General features: G+C 41.9%; 1 protein-coding gene across 2 annotated transcripts in view; it reads right to left on the reverse strand.

The window, feature by feature from the left end:
* The window catches only part of LNPEP (leucyl and cystinyl aminopeptidase), a 160531-nt gene that overhangs the window by 101326 nt on the left and 45975 nt on the right, over positions 1-13230 (reverse strand). For both annotated transcript variants that reach the window (XM_075137407.1, XM_075137406.1), the window contains one exon: positions 9652-9799. The gene's annotated coding sequence lies outside the window, so the exon portion shown is untranslated. The remainder of the gene's footprint in view (positions 1-9651; positions 9800-13230) is intronic.

Here is a 13230-nt window from a genome sequence, read left to right on the forward strand (position 1 = left end):
GGATTTGTATTTTCGGATTGTTCCTAAGACAAATCTCACATTTATTACTCACACTTTTAGCAATCAATAACATTTTGGTTCCTATCGCATATCGTCTTACTGATTCCACCATTGCCTCTGCTCCCATATGTGTTTCAGCATGGGTTTTGACCATTAATTTCTTTATAATTTCAGGGGTTACTATACATTGTCCATGTGAAGTTATCCACCATCCTTGATCATTCTTCTTACAATGTAATAACATAGCTAATTTATTTTCTTTCTCATTATAATTTGGGGATTCCGCCTGAATTTCTTTTGATGGAATTAAAACATAGTCCCCTTTTTGATGAGCTTTACAATGAATCACCGCAACTTCTTTAGGTTTCTGTACTGCTTCCAACAAATCCAAAATCTCGGTTCCATATTTTATAGGGGTACCGCTAGCAGATAAAAGTCCTCGCTCCTTCCATATTGCTCCATGAGCATGCACAACTCCAAAAGCATATTTAGAATCTGTATAGATGTTAACTCTTCTACCTTTAGCCAAATTTAAGGCTTTTGTGAGGGCTATAATTTCTGCTTTCTGGGCGGATGTATTTGGAGGTAATGCTTTTACTTTTCGATCTTCAGTTAAAGTTACCACGGCATAGCCAGCCCTCCTTTCTCCTTTTACAACAAAGGTGCTTCCATCAGTAAATAATTCTTCATCCGGCGTTTGGAGAGGAACATCTTTCAGGTCTGGCCTGCTGGCATACACCTGTTCGATAACTTGTAAACAATCATGGTTAAGATCACTCTCTTTTTCACTTGGCATTAAAGAGGCAGGATTTAAAATTGTACTCACTTTCAAAATGATGTCGTCTTGTTCCACTAACAAAGCCTGATATTGTAACAAACGACTAGGGGTTAGCCAATGATGTCCTTTTTGTTCCAGTACTGCAAGTACCGCATGGGGGACGTGAACCGTTATTTTCTGTCCCAATGTCAATTTTCTAGCTTCTTGAATGATGAGAACTGTTGCTGCAACTGCCCGCAAGCAGCTAGGCCATCCTGAGCTTACTTTATCTAATTGTTTGGAAAAGTAAGCCACTGGTCTTTTCCAGTCTCCCAAAAGTTGAGTTAAAACCCCCATAGCTACATGTTTCTTCTCATGAACAAATAGCTCAAAGGGTTTGGTCAGATTTGGAAGTCCTAAAGCTGGAGCTTTCATTAAAGTCTGTTTAATGTCATCAAAACATTTTCGGCACTCTGGAGTCCATTCTAACAATTCTTCAGGGCCTTTGGTTGCCTCATACAGTGGTTTTGCCATCAAACCATAATTTGGAATCCAAAGGCGACACCATCCAGCCATTCCTAAAAATCCTCTCAACTCCCTTTTAGATTGAGGGGGTGCCATCCTGCAAATGGCTTCTTTTCTGCCATTTCCCAACCTTCGCTGTCCTTGGGAAATCTCAAACCCCAAATAAATTACAGTTTGTTTTGCAATTTGTGCTTTCTTCTCTGACACCCTGTAGCCAGCCATTCCCAAAAAATTTAGGAGGCTAACAGTCTTTTCTTTGCAGATCTCAGTAGTATCTGCTCCCAATAGGATGTCATCAACATACTGAAGGAGGGTGATTTGATCTTCCTTACCGGACCACTGTTTCAGTTCCTTATTCAGAGCTGCTCCAAAGATGGTTGGGCTATTTTTAAACCCTTGTGGCAGCACGGTCCAGCAGAGCTGAGTTCTCCTCCCAGTCGACGGATCTTTCCATTCAAAAGCAAAAATCTTTTGGCTGTTTTCTTCCAGAGGTATACAAAAGAAAGCATCTTTCAAATCTATAACAGAGAAATATGCATTTGATTCATTGATAGTTGTTAACAGCGTATATGGATTAGGGACTATTGGATGAATGTCCACCGCTAACTGGTTTATCGCTCTTAAATCTTGAACCAGCCTATATCCTTGGTTATGTGGCTTTTTCACTGGAAGGACAGGAGTATTATAATCAGATTGACATTCTCTTAAAAGTCCGTATTTAAGAAAATTATTTATTATTGGTTCCAAACCTTTTCTGGCTTCTATACTAATAGGATATTGTTTCTTTCTTACCGGTCGAGCTCCTGTTTTCAATTCAACTTTTACCAGTTCCACATTTTTCGCTCTTCCTGGTTTCTCTGTTGCCCAAACAAAAGGGTAAACTGCATCTTTAATCTCTTCTGGAATTTCTTCAGATTCATCTGTGTTTGTCTGTAATAAATAAACTTGGGCTTGCCAGGCATTAGATTCAGGAAAATGAACTTGGATTCTTCCTTTTTTAAAGTTGATTTGTGCTCCCAATTTATTCAATAAATCCCGTCCTAAGAGAGGCATGGTGCATTCCGGTATATATAAAAATTCATGCATCAATGTTTTTCCTCCAATTTTACATTTTAAAGGTTTCAAAAAAGGCCTTATCTCCTTCTTTCCCGTGACCCCAACAATAGATACATTAAATTTACTCATTGGTCCTTTACATGTATTTATAACAGAATATTTTGCTCCAGTATCTACTAAAAAATCAACTACTTCATCTCCCAGCTTTACTGGAACCAGGGGCTCAGCTGGGAAAATATCATTTTCTACCCCCGGTCCCCATCATTCAGAGTCTCCTCCCATCATAAGTAAATCAGCTTCAGGTGGTATCTGCTGTGACTGAGTCATGACTGCTCCTTTGTTCTCTGGACACTCACTCTTCCAGTGTCCCTGTTTCTTGCATACAGGACATTGATTAAATCCTAATGGGGTATATTGTTTAAACATATCTCTACCTCCTCTGCCTTTTCCTCTCAAATACCCTCTACCTCTACCTCTCAAATATCTTCTGCCTCTTCCTCCAGCTGATCCTTGGGCATTTACAAAAGCAGCTGCTAAAATAGCAGCTTTTTGTTTCCTATCTTTTATTTTTTCTTTTTCCTGATTTTTCTTTTCCTCCTCTTCCCTATTATTATAATATAGTCATTCCTGTAATTTCATCCACTTTCTGCAATTTCTTTTGAATATCTGGAGCAGCTTGCCCTACAAACAAAGTAGTAAATATTGTTCTATTCTCATCACTCTCAGGATCTAAGTCTGTCCATTTCCTAGCTGCCTCACATAATCGTTCATAAAAGGTGGATGGGTCCTCTGTTTTTCCCTGAATTATTTGAGTCAATTTCGCCAAATTCTTTGGGCAGGGTATTCCATTCTTTACTCCATACAAAATTAATTGTTGATACTGTTTAATCATCAATTTCCCATCATTACTATTAGGATTACAATTTGGGTCTTGACTTAGCATAAAATGAGCAGGACCTTCTCTTGCATTTATTCTTTCATTTTTCATATTTGCTTTTTCTAATATTACCCTCTTTTCTTCAGGAGTAAACAAATTATTCAAAAGAATTTTAATATCTTGCCGATTTGGATTATGATTTTCAATAATTGTTTGAAAAGGTCTATACTCCTTTTCAAAATTCTTTCTATATGATCTTGCTAACTCTTTCCAATTCATTAAATCAGAAGTTGTAAATGGTACTTTCACAAATACTGGCTCCCCCCTTGGGCCCGCTGCCTGGCGAAGGGGTGCTAACAATACAGACCCTTGCTGGGTTCTAGTCCTGCCAGCTATCGGACTAAAAGTATTGCTTCCTCTTGCTTCGGTTTCAGAAGTTTCATTTTTACTTGGTGGTACTAACATTTGTGTATCCTCCTCTTCTTCTCCTAGTTTTAAACATCATTTTCCTATGCTACATGCAGAACAACAGTGCACTTTTGGTTCCTTATTTTCCATCATCATCATCATCACATTAGAGTCTAAACCTAAAAGTTTACTTTTTTTTTTTCCGAATTTCATGATCATTTCTCAAAAGAAAAAAAAACAAATTACATAAGGTACCTCATAACATTAATTGTAAAATAGTATTATATTGCAAGGTTCCCAATTCTGGCCATTTTTCCTCATCTTCTAATTTATACATTGGCCACCATTTAGTACAATATTCAATTAATTTATCCTTTCTCAAAGGATCACCCCCAAATTTTCCCCAATGTTTAATGATGCATCCTAAGGGGGAACAAGGTGTTACTTTTGATGGTTGAGCTCCCATATCTTTACCAAAAAAGAACGTTCTTTACCACAACTTCATATACTCCAGTCGTCACTGTCAAACGCATATGAATATACCTCTTTACCTTGTGGCCACAATTCCTTACCAAATGCATGCACAGTTTTATACTCCAGAACAATATCTCATTTACCTTAGCGTTGCACCGTTGAGTCGCTCACCTGCGCTGGTCGGGGAGAATACTCACGGAGTCCCCGATCAAAAGGTCGGTGCGCGCTGGAGTCCAGAGAGCAGGGTCTCCCCACCAAGAGCCGGCAAGTCAATCCGGGCAAGGCTTCATAGCAGTCCCACCTGGGTCGCCAAAAACTGTTGTCCGAAAAGTGGATTCGTGCCCGGCGTGCAAGTAACCAATTCCACACGCTCAGGAGAGATATTGTTTTATTCAGGCCTGGGTGCTCGGTGGACTTGCCACAAATTAAGCACACCTGGTCTAGTCACCTTTCTGTTTATATCCATGCTTCTCATACATATTTTAAATTTCCTTGTTACATATTCATTACATTTCCGAGAACTAATTATAATATTACATCATCTTAAACACATGCGCACTAAAGCCTGTAGGGTCTTCTTGGGGGTCTCGGGTGGTCTCTGGTGGTCGGCAGGGTAGTGAACTCTTCATGAACTTATTTCCTCTTTACCTTATAGGGTCGCAATTTGTCCCTGAGCCATGCTTGGACCACGTCTGTTTATAGTTTCCATAGCTAAAATTAATTATCACTACTTCTAAAACACACACCTGTTAGGTAACTAACTTCTAAGCAACAAGTCTTCATTGTTTAAAATTACAGAAGCGAGCAATATAGAATCCACAACAAACTAAACTATCTATCACCATAGTGTTCTTAAATTAAAACATATACATCTTGATCTCCTCCAAACAAACACCCACTCACTAGCTTCATCATTCTGGTTTCTTATTAACTGGTCTTTTAACCCAGTTCTGGGTGAGGGCTATACACAGGATGATAACACTTTAAAGATTAATGTTGATTAAAATTAACATTAACACTATCATTCCCTTAGTCTATGGGCCATCCCTCTAAAATGTCCATTGAGTTCATTTAGTCCATGACTTTGGGCTCCATCTGTCATAACAGTCTTTCAGGGCAGGAGAGATGGTGTGTGGTGTTGGATTGTTGCACGCTGAGGCCAGTTCTGGTTCCATTATTGCTGCGCTTGTCTGGTTCTATTATCGTTGCACTTTGCTCGGTTTCATCAGAGTTCCTTCTTCATTAATCTAGGTGATTTTTACTGCAATACCGTTGATGTGACATATAGCAGCCACAGAAGTGATGACATACAGTATTATATAGCAATTAACATCATACAATTCAGTTCATTGGCTATTTTCACCCAAAATTATATCTCCTCGAGGTACACACCGGGGGTGTGTACCTTTCGCATGACCCACCAAGCGCACCCAGGTCCTTGAGCAAAAGCAATCCCACAAATGGGTTTTCCCTTGCCAGAGGCAGGAGTAACCCAGACTGTCTTGCCCAGCATATTTCTTCTGTGCATTATAGGGACTTTATTCCCCTCTCCAGTACGTAAGGGTTTTCACTGGGCAGGGCCAACTCGAGTGACAGATCCCCTAGCGTTGACTAACCAGGTGGCTTTTACTAAATGTGTATCCCAGTGCTTGAATGTCCCACCACCCATTGCTCTCAGTGTTGTCTTTAGCAGCCCATTGTATTGTTCGATTTTTCCGGTGGCTGGTGCATGATAGGGGATGTGATATACCCACCCAATGCCATGCTCTTTGGCCCAGGTGTCTATGAGGGTGTTTCAGAAATGAGTCCCGTTACCTGACTCAATTCTTTCTGGGATGCCATGTTGCCATGAGATTTGCTTTTCAAGTCCCAGGATGATGTTCCTGGCGGTGGCAGGATATGGGGCACAGGATATGTTTCCAGCCATCCTGTGGATCCTTCCAACATGGTGAGCACATGGCGCTTGCCTTGGCGGGTTTGTGGGAGTGTGATATAATCAATCTGCCAGGGCTCACCATATTTATATTTCAACCATCATCCTCCATACCAAAGAGGATTTACTGGCTTGGCTTGCTTGATTGCAGCGCATGTTTCACATTCATGGATAACCTGTGCAATAGTGTCCATGGTCAAGTCCACCCCTCAGTCACGAACCCATCTATATGTTGCGTCTTTTCCTTGATGGCCTGAAGTTTCACGGGCTCTACGAGCAATAAATAGTTCACCCTTATGTTGCCAGACCAGATGTTCTTCAGTGGCCCGACTCTTGGGTACGTGAGCATCTACGTGACGTACTTTTATAACCAAGTTCTCTACCTGGGCAGTGATATCTTGCCACAATGCAGCTGCCCAGATGGTTTACCTCTGCACTGCCAGTTGTTCTGCTTCCATTGCTGTAACCACCCCAATAGGGCATTTGCCACCATCCATGAGACAGTATAGAGATAAAGTACTGGCCATTTTTCTCGTTCAGCAATATCCAAGGCCAGCTGGATGGCAAACTGACTTGATTCACCTTCTCCTTCAGCAGTCTCTGCAACTTGTTGTATAGGACTCCATACAGCAGCCTTCCATCTCCGATGCTTCCCCACAAGATGACAGGACCCATCAGTGAACAGGGCATATTGCTTCTCGTTTTCTGGTTGTTTATTACACAGTGGGGCCTCTTCAGCACGCGTCACCTCCTCCTCTGGGGTTATTCGAAATCTTTGCCTTCTGGCCAGTTTGCGATCACCTCCAAGATTCCTGGGCGACTGGGGTTTCCTATTCAGGCCCATTGTGTGATCAGCGCGACCCACTTACTCCACATAGCATCGTTGCATGATGTGTAGAGGGGACGCTCCCTTTGAACATCCAGCCCAGCACTGGCAGCTGGGGTGCCAGGAGGAGCTGTGCTTCAGTACCAACCACTGCCGAAGCAGCTCGAACCCCTTCATATGCTGCTAATATCTCTTTCTCAGTTGGAGTATAGCAGGCCTCGGATCCTCTGTATCCCCGACTCTAGAACCCCAGGCGTAGACCTTGAGTCTTCCTCGTGCTTTCTGCCAGAGGCTCCAGGTAGGGCCATTCACCCTCTCTCTGCGGTGTAGAGCACATTTTTTACATCTTGTCCTGCCCAGACTGGCCCAAGGGCTACTGCCTGAAGTATTTCTTGTTTAATTTGTTCAAAAGCTTGTCATTGCTCAGGACCCCATTTGAAATCATTCTTCTCCCTGGTCACTTGATTCAGAGGTCTTACTATCTGACTGTAATTCGGAATATGCATTCTCCAAAAGCCCACAGCGCCTAAGAAAGCTTGTGTTTCCTTTTTGCTAGTTGGTGGGGACATGGCTGTTATTTTGTTGATCACATCCATTGAGATCTGACGACGTCCATCTTGCCATTTTATTTCTAAAAACTGGATCTCCTGTGCAGGTCCCTTGACCTTACTTCGTTTTATGGCAAAACCGGCCTTCAGAAAGATTTGGACTATTCTCTCCCCCTTCTCAAAAAATTCTTCTGCTGTGCTGCCTCATACGATGACATCATCAATTTATTGCAGGTGTTCCGGAGCCTCACCCTGTTCCAGTGCGGTGTGGATCAGTCCATGGCAAATGGTAGGGCTGTGTTTCCACCCCGGGGCAGTCAAGTGTATTGGATGCCCCTCCGAGTGAAAGCAAACTGTGGCCTTCACACTGCCGCCAAAGGTATTGAGAAGAACGCGTTAGCAATGTGCGGATCACTCCTTGGCTTTCCAAGGAGCTGCCAAATTAGCTTATGGATGGGAAGCAGGGAGTCTCGATTGGTGCGATCTTGTCACCGGTGCACCGTTGTGGTAGCGATTGGCACCTGTTGTTCCTTGACTCACAGCAACCCCACAACAGAAGGGTCCTCTGAGAAAGCAGGCAAGGTTTAACAGCAAGCTGTTTAATTTCCTCTGTCTCCAGGGCAGCTATACCAAAAGCCCACCAGTACCCTTTTGGGTCTGTGAAATACCCTCTCCTGAGGTAGTCTATGCCAAGGATGCACAGAGCCTCTGGGCCAGTCACAATGGGGTGCTTCTGCCACTCATTCCCGGTTAGGCTCACTTCGGCCTCCAATACAGTTAACTCTTGGGATCCGCCTGTCCCTCGAGAAATACAGACGGGTTCTGCCCCTTTGTAGCTTGATGGCATGAGGGTACACTGTGCACCGGTGTCTACGAGAGCCTTATACTCCTGTGGATCTGATGTGCCAGGCCATCGAATCCATACAGTCCAGTAAACCTGGTTGTCCCTTTCCTCCACCTGGCTGGAGGCAGGGCCCCTCTAGTCCTGGTATTCATATTCGCTCCCCACTTCTTGTAAGTATGAATCAGAAGTCTCTTTATTAAGATCGGAAGTGGAATAATCCCTTCTACTCTGTCTGGGGAACTGCTCACTGGAGACTGGAGCAGCAGTTTTCCTGGAAGAACCCCTTTTGTGGTTGTTTTTCCTTGCACCTCACGTACCCATGCCTCTAGGTTCGAGGTAGATTTTCCATCCTACTTCCTCATGTCCCCTCCGTGGTCACGCAGGTAAAACCACAGGGTGCCCCAGGGTGTGTACCCACGATATGTCCTCCCTTGAGCAGAGGGACGCTTGCTCCTAATGGCTGAGACACTGGCCCATGCAGGTGGGGAGCAGGACATATCCTCTTTGAGTTGCTGGATCTCCCGAGACAGTTTCCTCCCAAGCCCGTAGGTAGGAAGAGAGACTTTCCTCATATTGCCAGAGTTGGCCAGCTAATTCATCCACTATTTGTTCCCCTCCATCTTTGCAGGTCATTATTGCCAATGAGTTTGTATGTGACGCTGGTGCACTCCGTACAAACTTCCGCCACATGGGTCAGGTACATTTGACTTCATCTGGTTCTTTAGGTAACTGCTCATTGTTCAGGTCATCATAAATCATTTCCAGCATGGCTAATTCCCTCAGGTACTGGATACCTCTCTCCATGGTGGTCCACTTGCCTGGGTGACATATAACATCTTCCTTGACGGGATACCTTTCCTTCACGCCTGACAGGAGTCGCCTCCAGAGGCTGAGGACTTGTGCCCCTTGTCCAATCACTTTGTCAATGCCTCCTTCCCTAGAAAGGGATCCCAGCTGCTTGGCTTCCCTACCCTCTAATTCCAGGCTACTGGCCCCGTTATCCCAGCATTGGAGCAGCCAGGTGACAATGCGCTCACCTGGATGAGGACTGAAATCTTTTCGCATATCTCGCAGCTCACTCAGGGATAGGGATTGGGTGGTTACCATCTCATTTACCCCGTTGGCCAGCTGGGTCAACCGTCCCAGCTATGCTCCCCCTGTCCAGCTTCCCCCAACTTGGAAGACCATGGGAGGCCAAAAGTCCCCGGTGCAAGTACCACCCATCAACAACCAAAGCATCAATGGGCCATCAACGCTTGTCTCGTACCAAACCCAAAACACAGCACATCCCACAAGCTACTGGGAAAAAAGTTAAACCCAGTTAAATTTCCTGGGTACAGCTGGAACCAGGAAAGTCAGATAAAGACAGAATTAAGTAATAATTCATGTGGAACATTTCCTACCTTGTTAATTCATTATCATCTCTGCTGCTTGATAGAACTTAGTAGATCTCTCTTTGTTCATCAACAGATACAGACACTTCATATCCAGCCAGTAGCTGTTTTGCCTCCAATAGAGTACACAGTTCCAAGAACATCAGAGGGAATGTTACTAAAGAGGAAAGAAAGAAAGTAAGTTTCACTTGGAGTTGCAATCTAGTGTTTTTGATTGCTGAACAGCAGTGGAAGAATGTTAAATATAAGGATCTGAATCTTTCTGCAGTGATTATTGCATTGTAACGTACAGGAATTTCCTGCATTCTAATATTGAATATCATTGATGTCCTGGTTTTAGAATAGTCTTGTTACTAATATTCATCTATCATAACGAAAAGGTACTTCAGTATTTTACAAATGAATTTGTGTCCATAAATTATACAGTGGGTGGACATCAGCATGCACCAATTAATGATTCTGCCCAATCTGACACACCATTGAACTCAGTTATATTTCCCATTGCATGGAACACAAATAAAGAAGTAATAAGGTATCAAAAGATGTGGGAAGGACCACATAATACATCCGTTGATACATATCAACCATACTATCTCACAAAACAAGGTAGGAGATTTAGCTGGTGTGCTCTTCCCGTTGATAGATGACAGACATTGATCAGTGCTAAAAGATCAAAATCATGTCACATATATTCAAAAACAATGGGAAAAGAAAAAAAATACACAGAAGCAACAAGTCCTGATCTTGCAGTCCAAGTAGAGTTCCGCTTCTATGGCTTTCACTTGAAATCAGCAAAAGTGTGTGAACACATGAGTCTACCATCCCAGTATAGCACTGCACTCATCCCAGGCAAGTTTTTCAGTGAACAAACGGAACCTTCTTCTGTATGTACGGAAAACTTTTCACACAGTGAGTCATACCAGAATCGGAAAAGAGTTTCAAACACTGGGTTAAGTCTTCTTAAAACTGAAGGAAGTGAAAATATCAACCACCATTTTAAGTGGCGGCAGTTCCACCTAGTAGGAACAATTAAGTATCTTCATAGGAAAGTAGTGATCAAAATATTGTTTCATGTCATTGCTTGGAATGGTGATAAAACTCACTGCCTCTTGTCAGGGCAACAGGACTTTGTAGATAAGCAATATTTCAACAAAGGATCATTCGCTCAATAAGACTCCATCTTTCAAGTAGGACAATGTGCAAGTTCAAGAACAAGATAAGCATTCAGGTAACCTTAAGAATGGAGTAGGAGGAAAAACTGGAACATCTTTACACTTTGCTGCTGTAGCGTAACAACTCTTCATGGGTTGTCAGCAATGGAAAACCAAATCCAGAAGTTCTGGATCTAAGTTCGTATCTGGTGCTTGAGCCTCATGTGACACAGAGTCCCAAACTTTTATATGGGTATACATGTACACTAGAGTACATGGCTTTCTGATGCTGCTTCATTTCCCATAGTGAAAAATTTTCCATATTTCTTACAGGAAATTGTTTTTCTTCTAAAATCTATGTTCTAAAAATCAAATCTCAGAGTACAGTAAAAGAAGTGTAAGGAAATATAAGAAGAAAATACATAATTTACTTTATCCTTGCGCCATTTTCTATTCACTTGCTGAAAAATTTACTTGCCTTTTGGATACAGGGGAGATATTGAAGGTCACATGCAAGCTCCAGAAGATTCTTTTGGAAATGGAGCCATCATTCCAGGTCTGCTTGTCAATTACTGGTTTAAAATACTGGAGTATTTTAAGGTACTGCTGTACCTTCTACATATCGTAAGCACATTGTACAAGTAACATTTTCTGAAGTGCAGAGAATGTACTATTACCAAAAGGCATCACTAAAAAAAAATGTAGACTATATTAATGGCTAAATAAACAAATGAGCTAATACATGTATAAAATTTTACATGTCTGATGCTGAAATATGAACCTTGAGACTTTCTGTAACATGAGAAATACATCTTCTCTCTATCATGTGATAGATCACTTCTGGATAGCCTAGGTCGTTCTGGCTTTACAGAACTTGTAGACCTTGTGCTGTGTTACTGATCTTATGCTGGAGATACCACATTAGATCCAGAGCTCTGTCTCCCTGTAGTAACAGGTAATTCTTACTGAGTTAATGTCTTTCTAACCAAAGATGACAAGAGGAGGGGGGAGATGACACTTTAATATTTATTAACTATAGAGAAAAATATCATGGTGCACAGACAGGAGCAGATTGTTGCCACTAAGTTCTTAATAAACTATGCTTATTCAAGAATGTGGCCTGCCAAAAGCCTCCCTTTGCTTCCTTTTCTTCAGCCAAGGGTCACTCCACTGCTGCAGTCCCTGGGTTCAAAAGTCTGAAGGCTCAGAGGCTCAGAGGCTTGGTGAGGCAGAATCCCCTTGTGTACTCATCTTCGTGCACTGCCTTGACCCTCTACACGGATCTTACATGGAATAGACAAAGAAACTGATGGTACATCAAAAGAACATACCACAGGAAGTGAAGAAGTTGACAAGAACAAAATGATAAATGTTAATAAGTTTTTAAACCTTTGAAACAAATTTTGTAAATATCACCAGAAAGTCCCTGCATTTACCTAGTTTGCAGGATCATCTGGTAAAATGCCTTTCAAAAAGCCTTGTTGTCTTATTTTGATTCTCTTCCAATTTTATTAAAAAATAATCAATCAAAGTCCTTTCCGGACAGTTCAGGTGTCCATTTGCTTGGAAATATCAAAGTGTTCACTGAGGTAATAATCATACTGAGAAGAACGCAAAACAGAACATTTTCTTTTACTCAATATTTCTGTTTCTTTTCAGATTATGTTAGTACACAGTGTCTGCCAACAGACGCTGCAGTCAGAAAGGACACTCCTATCTGCTAAAAAATTTAAGTCAGTTCCATAACATCTGAATAAAAAACCTGAAATACTTAAGTAAACATATGGAGACTAAACAAACAAAACTGCTTATCTGCTCTTACACCAGGAAGAAAAGAAAAAAATCATTAATCTGAATCCATTTCACTGAGAAGTGAACTGGCTTAATCTTCTGTACTGCAGTTATATGCCTCACCAAATTAAAACAGAACACAAAGGTTTTCTGAAAAGGATGAGGACCCTTCCTCAGTAAAGTCTTGTGTAACAGATTTTCAAGGTAAAGTACACTACTGTGTTCTGGTACGCCTAACAAGATCTTGGAATTCAGGGCATGACACTGTCACTACAATCCTCCCCATCCATAACACCCTCTATATTTCTACTGGGATAGCTCTACTCATGCTTGGCTATAGAGCTGTAGACAAGCCTATAAGACTACCTGTAATATAACAAGGCTGAAACACGTGTTCTATAGGAACTACAGATTCATGCTTTATCCAGGTGAATATATTCTCCTCCTAATTACACCCAAACTTTACATTTAACAGAGGAATAGCTGTTAGGAGAGATTCTTATGTATGCTTTTGCTCCTTTGCAGCACACTAAGGCAAGCAGAGCAAAACAATAGGTCTAGCTTAATAGACCAAAGCAGCAAAACAAAGGAGTCAGAGCATAAAACAGAATCTGTCAAAACAGGGGTGAAAAATCTGAAAGTCCTT

The sequence above is a fragment of the Calonectris borealis genome, chromosome Z, assembly GCF_964195595.1.
Source record: "Calonectris borealis chromosome Z, bCalBor7.hap1.2, whole genome shotgun sequence".
NCBI lineage: Eukaryota > Metazoa > Chordata > Aves > Procellariiformes > Procellariidae > Calonectris > Calonectris borealis.